This window comes from Cervus canadensis, chromosome 10 (genome assembly GCF_019320065.1).
Source record: "Cervus canadensis isolate Bull #8, Minnesota chromosome 10, ASM1932006v1, whole genome shotgun sequence".
NCBI classification, from domain to species: domain Eukaryota; kingdom Metazoa; phylum Chordata; class Mammalia; order Artiodactyla; family Cervidae; genus Cervus; species Cervus canadensis.
The window spans coordinates 65,011,127-65,029,706 of NC_057395.1; positions in this window are offsets into that span (position 1 = coordinate 65,011,127).

Consider the following 18,580-nt stretch of genomic DNA (forward strand, 5'->3'; position numbering starts at 1 on the left):
GTGGGCTCAGGCAAAGTCACGTGACCTCCTTGAGCCTCAGTTTCCTCTTCTGTGAAATGGGGTCAATGGGGTCCTTTCTCCTACTTCATGTCCTACCTAAGCAGAAGGGCCTGTGACTGAAGGGTGATCCAATCACCATTAGACGTTCATCTCTTTCTGGAAAATTCTGCATTTGGGAAGGTCATTAGAAGAACTCTTTATAAGAGGTGACATTGATTATATTTAGCAAATCAATTAAGTGACTGTTGCTCAGAAACGTTACTGCCATTAGTATTTTATTTAAAAAAAAAACTTTATTTTTTGGCCGTGCTGGGACTTTGTTGCTCTGCGGACTTTTCTCTAGTTGCAGTGCACAGACTACTCTCTAGTTGCGGTGTGTGGGTCTCTCGTTACAGTGGCTTCTCTTGTTAGGGGGCATGTGCTCTAGGGTGAGTGGGCTTCAGTAATTGATATTCCCGGGCTCTAGAGCACAGCCTCAGTAGCTGTGGTGCATGGGCTTAGTTGCTCCATGGCATGTAGGATCTTCCGGGATCAGGGATCGAACCTGAGTCTCCTGCGTTTGGAAGGCAAATTCTTTACCACTGAGCCATCAAGGAAGCCCTCCCATGATTATTTAATCAGTCACCTTGCTTGCAATCTTTGGGCCAGCCCCAAGTCAGTTATGGCTGTGAACCATTGCTGGGCTGGTAGACCCAAGGCAGCAGGAAGGCTGTTCCCAGCTGACCCTTTAGGCAAGCTTCCTGTGGTGAAGGTCTATCTGACCACCCTTCAAAACATGCTTTGGATCCCTTCTCTCCAAGAAGCTTTCCCTACTCGTCTTGCCTTGTGACTCACAGATTTTATATGTGGACAAGTATCTTTCCTGAGACCCTTGGGGTGTCTGGGACCAGACGTGATTCGTATCTGAGTTCCTCAAAGCATTTAATTTCCTCTAGTTCTATTGAGATATAATTGAGATGTAAAGCTTTCTGATCAGGTCCCTAAACCAGTGGCATGGGCAGCCTGTTAGAAATGCAGAATCTTGGGCTCCATCCCAGATGACTGAATCAAAAACCAAATCCTCTTTGTTCCAGGATTCTGAAGGCATCCCATACCTAAGACAGTCTCTGAACGTCCTGTGGTTTTCCCACCAGGAGGAGGGCTGTGACTGCAGACAGCCAGGAGATGGCGCTGTTCCCCAGTCATTGACCATGTCGAGCTCTGGGAAGAAAGCCAGAGGTCCCACAGCCAGGGCTTTGTTCCTTGTGAAATCCCGGGAGCACTGCGGGTCCAGGTCAATTACTTCCATCAGGCCATGCCCTCCTCAGCCCCTTGCACCGCCCGCACCCTCATCTTTCTTTACCCAGGTCCTGCCCTGGGTTCTCAGCTATGTTTCCAGTTAGAAGAGGCTGTGTGATCCCCAAGCTCAGCCCCTGTCCCAGGGTCCCGGGGAAGAAGCACAGAGAAACAGCACTTGGGGCCTCCCTCTGGCCTGGCTCACCAGCAAGAACGTGGCCGGTGAGGACGAGGGCATCACTTGGGAGGCCCCTTCTCACTGGGAGACAGAGTTGTTGCATTTTAGTGACAACAGGACCTGCAGACACAGAGAGAGGAAGTTCCCAGTAATTCAGTATCTACAGAAAAAACCCAAGGCCTGCCTGGGACTCCAGTTTCCAGTTTCCCATCTGATGTGGGTGACCCGTACCAGGGACCGGATTATGACTTCACTTCCTGTCTGTGGTCAGAGTGCAGCTCAGGGAGCTGCATTAGCCATGGAAGGGGCAAACCTGGCCAAAGAGCCCTGACTCCAGACTGCAAATGGCGCTGCTGGGGTTTCCCTCCGGGTCCAAAGCTCCCAGGCTGGCCACATCCTCCTGGCCTTCCCTGGCTCTGCATCATTTGGTCCCTGAACACGCAGACCACAGAGCAGAACGAAGATCAGCTTCCACTCTTGGCCCCACTCCTTTTTTTAAAATTTTAATTGGAGGCTAATTACTTTAGCTGGTTTTTGCCATATATTCACATGAATCAGCCATGGGTGTACATGTGTTCCCCATCCTGAACCCCCCTCCCACCCGCCTCCCCATCCCATCCTCTGGGTCATCCCAGTGCACCAGCCCTGGGCACCCTGTCTCATGCATCGAACCTGGACTGGCGATCTATTTCACATATGATAATATACATGTTTCAATGCTATTCTCTCAAATAATCCCACCCTAGCTTTCTCCCACAGAGTCCAAAAGTCTGTTCTTTACATCTGTGTCTCTTTTGCTGTCTCACATATAGGGTCATCATTACCATCTTTCTAAATTCCATATATATGCGTTAATATACTGTATTGGTATTTTTCTTTCTGACTTACTTTGCCCTGTATAATAGGCTCCAGTTTCATTCACCTCATTAGAACGGATTCAAATGCATTCTTTTTTTTTTTTAAATGCATTCTTTTTAATAGCTGAGTAATATTCCATTGTGTATATGTACCACAGCTTTCTTATCCATTTGTCTGCCAATGGACATCTAGGTTGCTTCCATGTCCTGGCTATTGTAAACAGTGCTGTGATGAACACTGGGGTACATGTGTCTCTTTCAATTCTGGTTTCCTCGGTGTGTATGCCCAGCAGTGGGATTGCTGGGTTGTATGGCAGTTCTATTTCCAGTTTTTTAAGGCATCTCCACACTGTTCTCCATAGTGGCTGTACTACTTTGCATTCCCACCATCGGCCCCATTCTTAAAGCTAGAATTCTCCTCTAACTGGGGAATTTGCTCCTACTAGATGTCTGAGACCTGGCTTCTTGACTCCTGTTACTCCAGCCCCTGAGTCAGCCCCACTCACCACCACCTAATCGTTTACTGGAATCTAGCTGCCCTGGTTACAGCAGTGTAGCAATAACATCTCTCTCTCTCTGTCTTTTTTATTTTTTATGTGGCTGCACTGAGTGTTAGTTGCTGCATGTGGGATCTAGTTCCCCAACCAGGGATTGAACCTGGGCCCCCTGCACTGTGAGCATGATGCTTACTATGTGTTACTCATGTAATGTACATGACCTCATTCAATAACCTTAAAGGGTAGGAGCACAAAGTGACCTCATTTTATGGTGGAAGAAACTTGAGCATTGGAGCCATTGGGTAACTTGTCCGGTCTCACACCGACCGTAAATGGGGAGGCCAGGGCTAGAAGTGGCACCTGTCTGCTACCGCACATGACTTACTGCCTTCTACCCCAATCTCAGCATCTTTTTTTTTTTTTTTTTTCGGTTGTGCCACAATACTTGTGGGATCCCAGTTCCCCAACCAGGGATCAAATTCAGGCCCTCGGCAGTGAAAGCGTGGAGTTCTAATCACTGGATCGCCAGGGAATTCCCCCAGCCTCAACACCTGGAGGCTGAGTTCTGCCTGCTCCTCACAACAGATATCAGGTTTCCCTTTGAGCAGTGTCAGTAGGCTCTCTGAGGACCCTGTGAGGTGGAATGATAAACATGATAAGTGAGGATTTCCCGAGGCTGATGCCAGGAAAGTTGTGATGGAAGATGGCCATGCACTCATCATGGTGACAGTGACATTTCTGATTAACATGAGAACTTTGGTCTGCCAATGTCAACCAGGGAACCTGGAACCAAAAGTCCTGGGTTCACATTGGACCCTATTCACGCATCCCGTCAGGTTAGAGATGGTCTCAGGCACACCCAGGCGTTTCAGAATACTAATCAACGATAAAAATTCATCATTAGTTTATTTGCATATTTCATCATTCATTTCAGGCTCTCATCTATCCTTTGATAATTCATCCATCAGACATCAATTGTAATAAAACCTGCTGGGAGCTATACATTATGTTTACGATCCAGAAGCCAAGAAGTAGTAAGATGCAATTTAAATTAATTAATATTTATCAAGTGCCTGCCGGGTGCCATCACTGTGTTGGGGGCTCTGGGAGTTCTGTGAAGTGACTTTGGTGGAGACTTCCTTCTAGCTGGGAAGACAGGCAAACAGATCATTACATACCCTGTGATACATGCAGTCTGCAACAGAGGTGTGTGCCTAGTGCTATAGGAGAGAATAAGTGCAGAATTTGCTCCACCGGGGAGAATGAGAGGCTTTGCAGTTGTTCAGTCATGTTCTACTCTTTGCGACCCCATGGACTGCAGCACACCAGGCTTGCTGTCCTTTGCCATTTCTCGGAGCTTGCTCTAACTCCTGTCTGTTGAGTCAGTGATGCCATCCAACCATCTCATCCTCTGTCGCTCCCTTCTCCTGCCTTCAGTCTTTCCCAGCGTCAGGGTCTTTTCTAATGAGTCAGTTCTTCGCATCAGGTGGCCAAAATATTGGAGTTTCAGCTTCAGCATCAGTCCTTCCAATGAATATTCAGGGTTGATTTCCTTTAGGATGGACTGGTTTCATCTCCTTGCAGTCCAAGGGACTCTCAAGAGTCTTCTCCAATAGTTTGAAGGCATCACTTCTTCGGCGCTCAGACTTTTTTTTTTTATTGTCCATCTCTCACATCTGTACATGACTACTGAGAAGATGACATTTAGGCTAGGCCTTGAAGAAAGGGGAAACATTAATAAAGCATGAACAGAGTCCTGGAGGCATGATCCAGGCAAGCAGTTTGGTGTGACTAGTTTGAGGGTCCTCAGCTTTTATGTGCGTCAGGCCTGGACCCCTCCAGATTCAGTTGTCTGGGGTAAGACCCAGGGTTCTGCATTTCCCACCAAGGCCCCATGTGTGAGAGATGGCCTGAGATGCCCAGGCCGAGGGCTTCCTTGGCAGCGAATGCAGAGGGTGACTCTGGAAAAATATGCGCACAGGCCAGGCTGTGAGGGGTGTCAAATACTGAGCCCAGGAATGTGGAACTTTCCTCTTAGCAGAGAGAGCCCCAGGGAGGCCTTCCAGTCCAAGAGTGCTGGTTTGGATGGAGAGTTGTGCCAGCAGCCTGGAGCGGGGACTAGAAAGCAGAGGGGCCCCAGGGAAGGAGCCCAGGCGGGATGCTTTCACAGCTGGCCAGGCCCGCGGGTCTGAGCAGAGGAGGTGGTGGGAGCCCCTGAGATGGATTTGAGGGACCTCTGGAAGACGGGCGCGTGGGGCTGAGGCAGACAGGATGGAGGCGGGAGGGGAGAAGGGGGAGGGGGAAAGGGGGGAGGGGGGAGGAGCCTACAGGGTGTTCAGATGCCTTGGGGGGGACAGATTAAGAGGAGGAGCAACAAGTTTCAATTTACATGTGTTGGGATTTTCAGACTCATGGCATCTCCACGAGGAAGTGGGTAACAGGCACTCAGATCCAGGCTGGACCTCCATCTGGGCAGACTGAGGAGTGTGGGGATGATGGGAGGGTTGGGTGTGAGGGTGGGGAGTGGGGGAGGGGGAAGTGGGGGGCGTGGTGGGACGGGAGAACTGGCACCGAGAAGGCAGTAGGAGGAGCCTCTGAAGAGCCAGGGCTTCTCTGGTACCTCAGTTGGTAAAGAATCCGCCTGCAATGCAGGAAACCCTGGTTTGATTTCTGGGTTGGGAAGATCCCCTGGAGAAGGGATAGGCTACCCACTCCAGTATTCTTGGGCTTTCCTGGTGGCTCAGCTGGTAAAGAATACGCCTGCAGTGTGGGAGACCTGGGTTCGATCCCTGGGTTGGGAAGATCCACTGGAGAAGGGAAAGGCTACCCACTCCAGTATTCTGGCCTGGAGAATTCCATGGACTGTATAGTCTATGGGGTCAAAAAGAGTCGGACATGACTGAGCAACTTTCACTGAAGAGCCAAGGGGCTTGGGTGGGATCCTGGAGAAAAAGATACACTTTCACGGCTGGTGGAGGCAGACTTTGAAAAAGTGAAGGAAAAGAACAAATTAGAAAAATAGGCTGTTGGTTGGTTGTCTACGTATTATCTCCACTCTGCAGATGGGGAGTGAGAACTAAGACACTTAAATGGCTTGTCCTCGGTCCCTCTGCTCATGAGGGTGGAGCTGGGATTTTGAATCTAAGCCTCTTTGGCTCCAGCATCTATAGACTCTCTTCTGGGCTGCGACCCCAGGAGGCAAATCCCACCCACAGATAGGGAATGCACAGATTCATAGATTGGGGGAGGGGAAGAGGCTGCAAAAGAAACTAGGGAATGCCAGTGGAGAGCTTTGAATGAAGGGAGCGGGTTTTTCTTTATCTCCCCCCATAAGAATATTCTGAAGCAAATCCCAGACTTCATATCACATCATCCATAAATATTTCAGTCCATATCTCAATATGATAAGGACTCACTCTTTAACATCGTCACAATACTGTTATCACACTTAAAGAAAAATCTAACTGTAATTCCCATTAACTGAACCTATTGAGGGCAATTTGACAAGACCTCAGAATGTGCTTATCTTTAGCCAGTATTGTCACAGAACCACGATAAGAAATTTAAATTTTCCCAAGATAATTACAGTGAAGGCTGAACAGGGGATTGGAAATGCAGGAGATTTGAGAAGCTCTGGGGGCTTGGAATGGAAATGTTATAAAAGAAAAAAAAAAAAAAAAAAAGCCTGGAAAGGTTTGCAGAGTACAAAAGAAAAGAATCTTCTTTCCAACTTCCTTTTTCCTCACACAAGGGCCTTTAGTCATAAATGTGAAATGGGAACCAGGTCTAAAGTGAAACGAAACGGATAAAAATAACACAGTGAGTAGCTGCTAAACGTAACAAGACAGATTCATGGGGCTGGTTTCCCACTAAGGCTCTCCAGACCGCTCACTTCATAGATAAGGACTGTCTTGCAGCTGCTGTGAGGACATTTGCTTTCTGGGAGGTCCTGTGTATTGTTTATTACTTGGAGCATCAGCTGGACACGACCCTTCCCCTGGGCTTCAGGAAACCTGCTTTCTAGGTCCAGCTCCTCTATGAACTTGCTCTGGGATCTTGGCCAAGTTACTTCCCCTCTCTGAGCTGATCTGCAACATTAGGGTGTTAGACCCTAAGAAGTTCCCTTTTAAGCTTTTAATTCTGTGATTCAATGAATACCTAATGAAATGGCACTCATGCCCCGGAGTTTACAAAGCATTACCGGGGTACGGTATGATATTACCTGTGTCTGCAAAAGGCGTGGCTAACCTAGATGAAGGATGCCATGCTTTTATCATCACGCGGGTTCGTGCTCCAAAATCACCTGCGGTTGCTCTCGGTTGAGACCCGGAAGAGATCTGAAAGGTGGCTCCATGTGAGCTCTCGGGAAAAGCAGCAGTGGATGGAGACCAGATGGAAACTGCACGGAGCCGTCCGCAGATGGAGCTGGTTGCCTGAGGCCCAGGAAGCAAATTGTAGAAATAAGTTTAAATGACAGCCCGATGGTTTTTGTATGGCAGGTAAAGGGGTTGATGGATGGCAACCAGGGATTGGAGGCTGAGAGGGAGCTACAGGGAAGGGGCCAGTGGGAAGCTGTCAGATCATGTTGCCATATGCTGCTGGGATTCTGGGCCTCGGCCTGGGGAGCTGCGTTCAAGCAGAATCTTAGGACTTGGGTTTGGTGGGGAGCCAGAGGAAGCTACATGAGAACGTGAGCTGGAAGGGGCAGAAAGGTAGGGGAGAAACAAAACAGACCCCGTCTGGGGCCAGAAGAGCAGCCTTTTCCAGAAACCTTGACCCCCCACCCTTCCCCACCCTCACGCTGCGGAGGAGAGGATGTGTTGAGCTCAGCTCCAGCTGCCGTTTCTTTTCTTCAATTCCTCTAATGAGCTGTGCTCTTTCCTACAAAGAGCTTTTGCCAGAGCTGTGTCATCTGCCTGGAAGGTAACTCTTCTCCTCTGGTCAACTTCCACTTAGACCTCAGCTCAAACCTGCCACCTCCAGGAAGCCCTCCTTGATCTCCCTATCTAAGACAAACCACTTTGTCTTTAGGTCCTCACCACCATTACATACTTGAAAAAAAAAAAACCACCAGCACTCTTCACTGTTTATAATTTGTCATGTATTTATGTGATCCTTTTTTATTTTTTGAATCTTTATTCGTTTACTTATAATGAAATTATGGTCTAAATATCTCCAACATATAGGAAACCAGAGGATACGTTTGTACAAAGTCGGCCTTTCAAGTATTCAAAGGTAGCAAAAATGATAGTTTAGTATCTCATACTACTGGTTTAGCAGACCAGCTTCCTCACTTCTACACATCAATATTTGACGCAAAAATGTTCTTTTGGCAAAACCTGTAATGCTAAGAGAAAGGACAAGCTGCAATTTCATAATGTGAGCCTTTTTTAAAATTCAAATTTTGAAATAACTTCAAGCTTTCAGAAAAATTCTAGGAATAATATCAGTACAAAGAACTCCTTCCCATATACTCTGTCTCCATTCAACAATTGTTAGTATTTTGTCTCATTTGCTTTATCATTTTCTCTCTCTGTCTCTCTCCATGTATGTATATATATAATAGATTACATGGGTAATATATACAATCATAAATGTATAGATAATATATGATATATGATTATTTTTCTGAGCTTCTTGAGATAAGTTGCAGATATCTTGCCCCTTTACCCTGAAATACTTAAGTATTATTTCCTGAGAACAAAATCATTCACTTAGAAAACCACAGCACAATTAAACTGTCTGATTCTTTGAATAATGTCTGTCTCCTTTTACTTAAATGTAGGCTCCATAATGGCCAGGGCCACACTTGCCTGCTGCCCACATGTGCATCACCCATCACAGCGTCTGGCACATCTCTGGTGCTCTACAGATATTTGTTGAATGTACAAGAAATCCTGAATTTGAGGGTACCTATCACTAAAATTGCATTCTGCCCCAGCCGGGAGCTTTCTCACTCGGGATGCTGTGTGCACTAAGTGGGGTTGGGTGTTTGGACTTGTCTGCCTGCTTCCATCTCTGTGGGGCGTCAGAATCCCACTGCGGGAAATTATAGCACTGAAGATTTGGCTTCTGTCAGTTTCAAATCCTCTCCCACCAGCCCTGGCCCTAGCTCAACCACAGTCCTGACTGGCAGCCGCCTTTCCTCTGGCCCCGTGACACCTGTTGGCCATCACACCCAGTTAATTGGCCCCACGAGAGAGTTCTGGCAGAGGCGGCTGGTATGCTGGCCAATCTTTCCAGGCAATTGCTTGTGTGGGGCATTGGCCTCGGCTTTGGAAACTGCCCTCGAAGGCCTTGGCCCACCAGGTGTTTTGGGCTACCTTACAACCCACACTGGGTGTTGTAGCTCCTTAGTTAACAGAGGAGCTGATGCGGGGGGTGAACGTGCTTTACCCCGAAAGACTGAAGCATTATTTCCTGTTTCAGGGCGAGCGGGAGGTGGAGCCCAAAGCTCATGGAGTCCTCAGTACAAGAGGCCTTTTGAGATGGTTAGGATGGTGGTCTCCAAGCCTCAGTTTCTGTACCTCCTGGGAACTTGTTAGAAATGCTCCTCCTCATACCTATTGAAGCTGAATCTCTGGGGATGGGTACGCAATCTGTGTGTGTGTGTTTTAAATCATCATTATTATTATCATTTAATTAAAAACAATTTTTTTCCTGCTGCAGTAGGTTTTCATTGTGGTTCGCGGCTCTCGAGTAGCAGCGCATGGGCTCTAGCGTGTGCAGGTTTCCTAGTTGTGGCGCTCAGGGTCTTTAGCTGTGGTGCGCAGGCTCAGTTGCCCTGTGGAATGCGGGATCCCCGTTTCCCGACCAGGGATCGAACCCGTGTTCCCTGTATTGGAAGACGGATTCCCAACCACCGGACCATCAGGGAAGTCCCACAATCTGTGTTTTCCATCCCTGGGTTGGAAAGATACCCTGGGGGAGGGCATGGCAACCCACTCCAGTATTCTTGCCTGGAGAATCCTCATGGACAGAGGAGCCTGGTGGGCTACAGTCCATGTGGTCTCAAAGAGTCGAACACGACCGAGAGGCTAAGCACAGCACAGCACACCAGGGGATTTGGCTTCATGCTCAGGTTTGTGACCCTCTGCTCTAGGCTGACCCCACCAGTTTTCAAGGGAGGACCTCAATCTTCGGGAAGGTCACCTTGACACCTCCTCTCATGCAGGCATCTTCTCTGCTCATTGCAGCATATCTGCAGCTTGCTGGTGGGTTTTTTTTTTTTTTTTAATGTTTTCAGAATCATAAATAAGCTTATCACAGGCTATTACATCACCATGGCAACCTGGCAGCTGGCTAGAAAGAAGCAGGTAGCGCAGCTGCCTTGGGGGCTCAGTGGCACTAAAGTAATTGTGGATTTTTTCTCTGCCAGTCTCTGCCTGGCCTCTTTGTTTTTCTCCTCTTTTCCTCCTCTTTTCTTCTCTGTTTGGCCCTTATTCCTCTCTCATCTCATTAGGAGCAACATGTGTTCTAATTGTTTTAGATTTTCCAAGGGCTGCCAAATCTAACCTCTCCTTTGAAACTAACAATAACATCATGAAATGGGCTGATGTGAGTAGGGCTATTTTACTGCTTTTTTTACATACCCATCAAAATGCTGTATTAAAAAAGTTCTTGAATTGATTAATTTATATTTTGATAAGGTACCTGCATAGAGTACAAAATTCAAAAGGTACAGAATGGCACACACTAAGAGTAAGTCGTGGACTTCCCCGGTGGCCCAGCGGTTAAAAATCTGCCTGCCAATGCAGGGGGCATGGGTTTGATCCCTGATCCAGGAAGATTCCACATGTGGTAGGGGCAACTAAGCCTGTGAACTGTGACTAGCGAGCCTACGTGCCCTAGACCCAGTGCTCTGCAATAAGAGAAGCCGCCGCAATGAGAAGTCCGCTCGCCGCAACTAGAGAAAGCCTATGTGCCGCAACAAAGACCCAGTGCAGCCAAAAAAATAAAATGATTTTTTGAAAAGAATGTGTTGGCCACACTCGCCCTCTGCGATGGCCGACACTCTTGTCTGTGGAGTGCACTTCTCTCTGAATCTGAATAAATCCACTTCTTACCTATCACTTTGTCTCTCACTTAATTCTTTCAGCGATGAGGCATCAAGAACCTGAGCTACATTCGGTCCTGAAACCAGGTACTGTGGGTTTTGGCTGGGTTTGAGTCCCAGCCACGTGGGTTCAAGCCCCAGTTCGAGGTGAACAATTTCACCTCCCTGGCCCTGGAGGATCCCACGTGCTGGGGAGCAGTCAAAACCAGTCAGTCACGAATACTGAGCCGGGAGCTCACATGCCCTGGAGCCTGTGCTCTGCAACAAGAGAGGCCCCTGTAAAGAGAGGCTTGTGCACCGCCGCTGTAGAGTGGCCACTGCTCTCTGCAACTCGAGAAAAGCCCAGGCAGCACCGAAGACCCAGCACAGCCAAAATAAATAAAATTTTAAAAAAAGAAAAGAAACAACCCTGAAGGGAATCACTGGCCCATCTTTTTGCCCACGGGCTATTGACGGTGTGTCCGTGTTACAAGCACAGTGTTTCCTGAGAGATAGTAGAGGAAAGGGGATCACCCCACTTACTACCCAGGGGGAATTCACCTTCCCCGCTCAAGAAGCCAGGATCTCGGGCTGAGGGTGACAAACCCAAACCAAAGGCGCTTAAGTGCCAAAAGGAATTTCAGGCCTTATAATAAAAACTGAAGATAACTGACCCAGTAGGCGTGGATGGGGCTTTTGTGCCCCCTTGCAAAAAAAAAAAATTAAAAGAAAAAAAAAAGAATGTGTTACCCCATGACTCACTGGGATCCAGATCTTAGTGATCCTTCTCTAGCATTTAGAGTTGCCTCATGCTTTTTAATAGCTGCATATTCCATGGTTGTAGATGTACCATCACTTATTTAAGTGGTCCCCTGTTGATGGATATTTGGGTTACTTCCAGTCTTTTGCTATTTTCATCCCCATTTTAAAGCCTGGGAACTCCATGATTCAGAGAAGGAAGTGTGGTCTGTGGAAACTCCCAAAGCAGTTGTGTGCATCTGCAGGCATTGCTTAGCTACTGAATCTAAGAAAAAAGGAAGAGTTGACTGACTCCTGAATTGCAGACAAGAAAGAGCTACCCAGAGACCTGATTTCTTTTCTTGCCCTGCTAGTGTCTTACCTAGCTCAATTAAATTCTGCTAACATTACCTGACGCCTGATATGTAATTAAATAATTGTTTGTGAAAGTGTTTCATATCTGTCTTCCCTGCTAGGTGATAATCTTTGTTAGGGCAGGGACTGTGTTTTCTTCCCTACTGCATCCCTAGCAAGTATTATACTCCTAGCAAACACTGGGTGTACAGTAGATGCTCAACAAATAGTTGTTGAATGAATGAATGAATGGGCCAGGATTCTGTGTGGTTAAGATAAAGGGCTTGGAGGCCTGGGCTTGAATCCTGACTCTAACACTTATCAGCTGTATAATCGAAGACCCATCACTCAGCATCTCTGTGCCTCAGTTTCCTTGGCTGTGAAATGGGAACACACTCTCCTAGTTGTTGGGAGGATCAAGTGAGTGGTTGCAAATCAAGTATTCAACACAAGGTCTGTAGAAAGTGAAGCTCAGCCACTTCTCTCAGCTTCTTCTAGGGTCATGTACGGCAGGGGAATTCTGATGGGGGAAACAAAAAAATCTTCTAAGACAAGGTAATTTGAGTTGGGCCCTGGGGAGGAGTTAAGATTCTAGTTTGTGTGGCTAGGGCCAGATCTCTTTACTGAGATCATCCAACTACAAAATGGAGATGATATACCCAGTTTCTGGCTTCCTCTGGGGAGATGGTCCCACTTAAAGCCCCCAAGAAAGAAGACAGTGCACAATTAAAAGCCACCATCATTGTTCAGCTGGAAAAGTGCCTTCACAGAACAAGTGAACTGATCTCCACCAAATATGACTCTGCTTGAATTGTGCGTAATTGAATATTTAGTGTGGATTTAACCTAGGGAGCCACCTATGCTGTTTGGTTAGAGTCAAGTTTTTCTTTAAAAAATTAAAAAAAAAAATTTTTGTATTGGAGTATAGCTGATTAACAGTGTTGTGATAGTTTCAGGTGAGCAGTGAAGGGACATTCACATACATGTATCCATTCTCCCCCAAGGGCTTCCCAGGTGGTGTTAGTGGTAAAGAATCCGCCTGCCAATGCAGGAGACACAGAAGACATGGGTTTTATCCCCGGGTCAGGAAGCTCTCCTGGAGAAGGAAATGACAACCTGTTCCAGTATTCTTGCCTGGAAAGATCCCATGAACAGAGGAGCCTGGAGGCCTACATACAGTCCATGGGGCTGCAAATAGTCAGATATGATGGAGCAACTAAAGATACATTCTCCCCCAAACTCCGCTCCCATCCAGGCTACTGCATGACATGGAGCAGAGTCCCATGTGCTATACAATAGGTCCTTATTAGTTATCCATTTTAAATAGAACAGTGTGTACATGTCCATCCCAAACTCCCTAACTATCCCTTCCCCTCATTCTTCCCCATGGCAGCCATAGTCTCCTTCATGAAGTCTGTGAGTCTGCTTTTGTTTTGTAATTAAGCTCATTTGTATCATTTCTTTTTATATTCCACACATAAGGGATGTCATATGATATTTCTCCTTCTCTGTCTGACTTACTTCATTCAGTATGACACTCTCTAGGTCCATTCATGTTGCCACAAATGTTATTATTTCATTCTTTTTAATGGCTGAGTAATATTCCATTGTATATATGTACCACATATTCTTTATCCATTTCTCTGCTGATGGACATTTAGGTTGCTTCCATGTCTTGACTGTTGTAAACAGTGCTGCAATGAACTTTGGGGTGCTTGTATCTTTTTGGATCATGTTTTTCTCCAGATATATGCCCAGGAGTGGGATTGCAGGGTCATATGGTAGCCCTAGTTTTAGTTTTTGAAGGAACCTCCATTCTGTTCTCCATAGTGGCTGTACCAATCTACATTCCTACCCAACAGTGTGGAGGGTTCCCATACGCTCTCCAGCATTTATTGTTTGTGGGTTTTTTGATGATAGCCATCCTGGCTGGTGTGAGGTGATATATTATTGTAGTTTTGATTTGCATTTCTCTGATAATTAGCGATGCAGAACATCTTTTCATGTGCCTAATTTAATGCAGCACTTCATAAAGGTGGAGGTAATTAGCACCATCCAGATGCTGGATCCCTGTGAAGTTTTTACTGCTTCCATGGCTGAAGGATTTTCAAGGAGATGAAGCTCTGGACTCTTTCCAGAACTTCAGTACTCTGGAAGTATGAGCCCTGACCTGGCCTTTGCTTCACCTGTAACCTCCTCCTGGAGATTGAATGTCACCTACTCTAGGATGCCCTCCATGATCAATGAAAGCAAAGTCTGATGCTTCTTCTGGGTTTTTATGTCGTTCTGCACACACTTCTTTTGTAGAAACTCAAAATATCCTATTGTGTTAGTGTGTGTCTATGTCTGTCTCTCTCACCAGAGCCTAAGATCTTATTCCCAGTGTTTCCCTGACATATAGTTGGCTCTCAGTGAATGTCAGCTGGATAAAACTTTTCAGGTTTCAAAACTGTGGGAAACCTGGGGGTCTCAAGAACAAGTTATAGCATTTGGATTTTCCTGGGAAGGGCAAACCCTCTGTGGTGTTGATGTGCACTCTACCTTCTGATTAAGTTCTGTGTGATGACTTAATGAGCCCGTGGGTGAACCTCTCCTCCTCTGAAGCCGACATGTTCTTGGGATATCCTAAAGCACAGCGTTAGGATCTGAGTTTACTGATGCTGAAGCTGCAGCTCCAATACTTTGGCCACCTGATGCGAGGAGCTGACCTCGATGAGCAATGACCATCATTGGAACAGACCTTGATGCTGGGAAAGATTGAAAGCAAAAGAAGAGGGCGGCAGAGGTTGAGATGGTTAGATAACATCACTGACTCAATGGACATGATTCTGCGCAAACTCTGGGAGATAGTGAAGGACAGGGAAGCCTGGTATGCTGCAGTCCATGGGGCTGCAGAGAGTTGGACACGATTTAGTGACTGGACAACAACAACAAACAATGGGTTTATAATTTTTTAATGAATTAATTTATTTTTGGCTGTGCTGGGTCTTGATTGATGTGTGTGGGTCTTTTTTAGTTGCCATGAGTGGGGGCTACTCTCTCGTTGTGATACATGAGCTTCTCATTACAGTGGTTTCTCTTTTGTGAAGCACAGGTTCTAGCGCACAGGCTTAGTAGTTGTGGCACATGGGCCTGGTTGCCCCACAGCATATGGAATCTTCCTGGACTAGAGATCAAATCCACGTCCCCTGCACTGACAGGTGATTCTTAACCACTAGACCACCAAGGAGGTCCACCACGGGTTTATAGACACTCAAGTGTGAAATCAAGCCTTTAGTTCAAGTTCACACCTTGTAGAAAGCAAGAGAACAGGCCATGGGCTATCAAAGTTGGTTATCTGCTAGAAGGGTCCTGGAGGCCCAGAGAAAGAGACCAGAATATGATGAGCCTCTACTATTGTTTAGGCTCTGCTGGCTCCAAGATGAACGTGTCCCTTGCCTTTCTGGCACATAAAGTACGTCCTCCCCATTTGGAGGAAAATACATAAAATATGCCTCCTCACCAATTGATACATTCTGGATTCACCAGGATGCACCACACTCAACATTCCTAGTTTCTTGCTGGAGCCGAACCTAAGGGCAGAGAAGGAGTTAATGGAACACAGCAGGACTGAAGGAGCTCAGGCAGGAGCCACCCAAGGCCAGGTGTGGCCAAGATCCACTTGCTCTGAACAAGGCCCTGGACTTGGGACCCTTCAGGCTGGCACTCCTGCCTCCAGGCTCAGAATCTGGAGTGGGGGCTTCCGATGGGTCGTGGTTAAGTTCAGCATCTTTGCTCCAGCAGGGACCGAGGAGAGGGTGTGTCCACCCCGTCCATCTGCCATAGTGAGGGGGGCCTGTCTCCTCCTACCTCTTGGGATTCCCACAAATGGGGGTTCAGATTTTGGGCAGCCCAAGAGACAAATAGCAGTTTCCCCCTGACTCCGTGAACTCCATATTCTCTTCTAGTACTCTTCAGAAGAGCCCCATGTCCTGCTCACTCAACAAACATTCATTTGAACCTACACGTACCCCAGGCAGGGTGCTAGGTGCTGGGAGGTAGGAGTGAAAGAAGGAGATAGAGTTTACATCCTAGAGGGGGAGAGACTGATAACAAACAAGCATATAAGACAACTTGTGATAAATGCTACAAAGGAAATAGGCAGGAAGCTGTGATAGAAAGTAAAAGAGATCTACTTAGAGAAATTTTGTAATCTATTCCCCAGAACTTAGTGGCTTAAAATATCCATGCATGATTTTGTGGGTCAGGAATTTGGGAAAGGCTGGGCCGAGAAGTTCACCTCTGCTTCAAGTGGGATCAGTTGAGGTGTTTGGGGCTGAGGCGTCCCCTTCCAAGATGGTTTCTTTTTTGCTCACAACTTTGTGGTGAAAAATTTCAAATATACCAAAAAAAAAAAAAAAAAAGTTGAAAGAATTGTATAGCACATGCTATGCCTACCACTTAGATTCTACACTTAATATTCTACCATCTTTGCTTTATCACGTATCTATCTGTCTTTCTGCCTCTCCAAATGGCTTCTTCACTTCTAGGTCTGGTGTCTGCTCAGATTCCCTTCCTCCCTATGTGGCTTGGACTTCTCACAGCTCACTGGTCTAGGCCTGGTCATACCTCTTAGCTGATGGCTGACTTTCAGGCCAGTTGGGTGCCACGTCTGAAATGGACGCAGCAACTCTTCCACTGTACGCAGTTGGTCCAAGCAATCCTAGGGCAGAAAAGAACCTGTGGGATGAACAACACTGCTGGAGTCATTTCTAGAAAAAATAACTAGCTGGAAAAGGTGATCATGGGAGATGTTTCTGAAAACGTAGTGTTTGGGATGAGCCCTGAAGGATGCGAATGAGCCTGTCTTGTGACGAGCTGTGAGAAGAGGCGAAGACATCAACAAAGGCAAAGGTTTGGAGGTGGAAAAGCAAGTCTTGTGCCTCACTTTCCTTTGTGTATGTGTTAATCACTCAGTCGTGTCCTACTCTTTGCGACTTGGTGGACTGTAGCCTGCCAGGCTCCTCTGTCCAGGGAATTCTCCAGGTAAGAATACTGGAGTGTGTAGCCATTCCCTTCTCCAGGGGATCTTCCTGACCCAGGGACTGAACCCGGGTCTCTTGCATTGCAGGTGGATTCTTTACTGTCTGAGCCACCAGGAAACTCCACTTTCCTTTGCCCATATCCAAATCCAGCCCGTCATCCAGGACCCACATCGAGCCACCTTCCTCATGAAGCCCTCCTGATACCTCGTTGATCCTTCCCTTCATCCTAGAGCACTCAAGCCTGGAATGCCCATCTGGCTTGAACAGCTTGGTTAGGTAGCTCAGTGGTTATGCACACCAGCTCTGTGGGGCCTTGGGGAAGTTGCTTAACTTCTCCAGCCCTACTTTTCGTCACCTGTGGATGAGAATAATAATACCTGCCTTACAGGGAAGCTGCTGGGAGAATATTGATATATGCAAAGTGCTAGGCACCTGGTGAATACTCAATAAATAGCCGCTATAATTAATAATTTCAAACTGGTTCACCCCGTTGTGTTCATCTAGTTTAGAAATATTTCTCAGAGCAGACACCATGCTTTTTGCAACTTTTTCTCTTTCATCGTGCAAGCAGTGTGCCTCGCAGAGATGTTATGGATAAGAACAAGCACGCCGCAGAGTTCTCCACCGTGCTGTGGTGCTAATGAAGCCAGGCAGGGCGCAGAGATGAGTAAGACTCAGCTGGATCCCTCCAGAAGCTTCCAGAGAGTAAGGAAGTAGCTGTGCTTGCAGCAGCCGTGCTGGGAATCTTTCACATTTGGATACTGATGCTAACAGGTTTCAAAGCACCTGCACATCTGTATTAGTTTGCTAGGGCTGCCGTAACGCGGTACCACAAACTGGGTGTCTTCAACAAGAGATAATTATTTTCTCACAGTTCTGCCAGCTAGGAATCAGAAAGCAAGGATGAGGGCTGTGGGGAGAGATCCCTTCCACATCTCTCCCATGGTTTCCAGTGGTTTTTTGGCAATCTGTCATTCCTAGGCTTGTAAAAGCATCACCCTGGCCTCTGCTCCCATCTTCACATGGCATTCTCCCCAAGTGTGCTCGGTGTACAAATTTCTCCCTTTAATAAAGACACCAGTCATATTGGGTTAGGGTCCATCCTAATAACCTCAGTTTAATTTGATTACCTCTGCAAAGACCCTGTCTCTGCATACAATCACATTCTGAGGTACTGGGGTTCATTCTCTACCAAATCATTTTTGGGGGACACAATTCAACATGTAAGACATCTCCATCTCCTATGGCCCTCCTCATCCACACCCCACCGTGAGCCCCTCCAGGGCAAACAGCGAGTCTTATCTTAAGTATCTGTACATTACTTTCTCTTTATTTTTTTTGGCCATGCTGTGTAGCTTGTGGGATCTTAGTTCCCCTACCAGGGATTGAACCTGGGCTCTGAAAGTGCTAAGTCCTAACCACTGGATCTCCAGGGACTTCCCCTAAATATCTGTACCTTTCAGGCCTTGGCTTCTCCCCATTCTTTTATGCGCCAAGCCTTTTCAACAGCCTTTCCACCTCCTACCATCCTTATGCCTCTTTTGCCTGGCAAATTCCCATCCATCCTTTGTTTCTTAGTTTAAATGTTACCTCCACAGAGAGACCTTCCCTGATCACCCTTT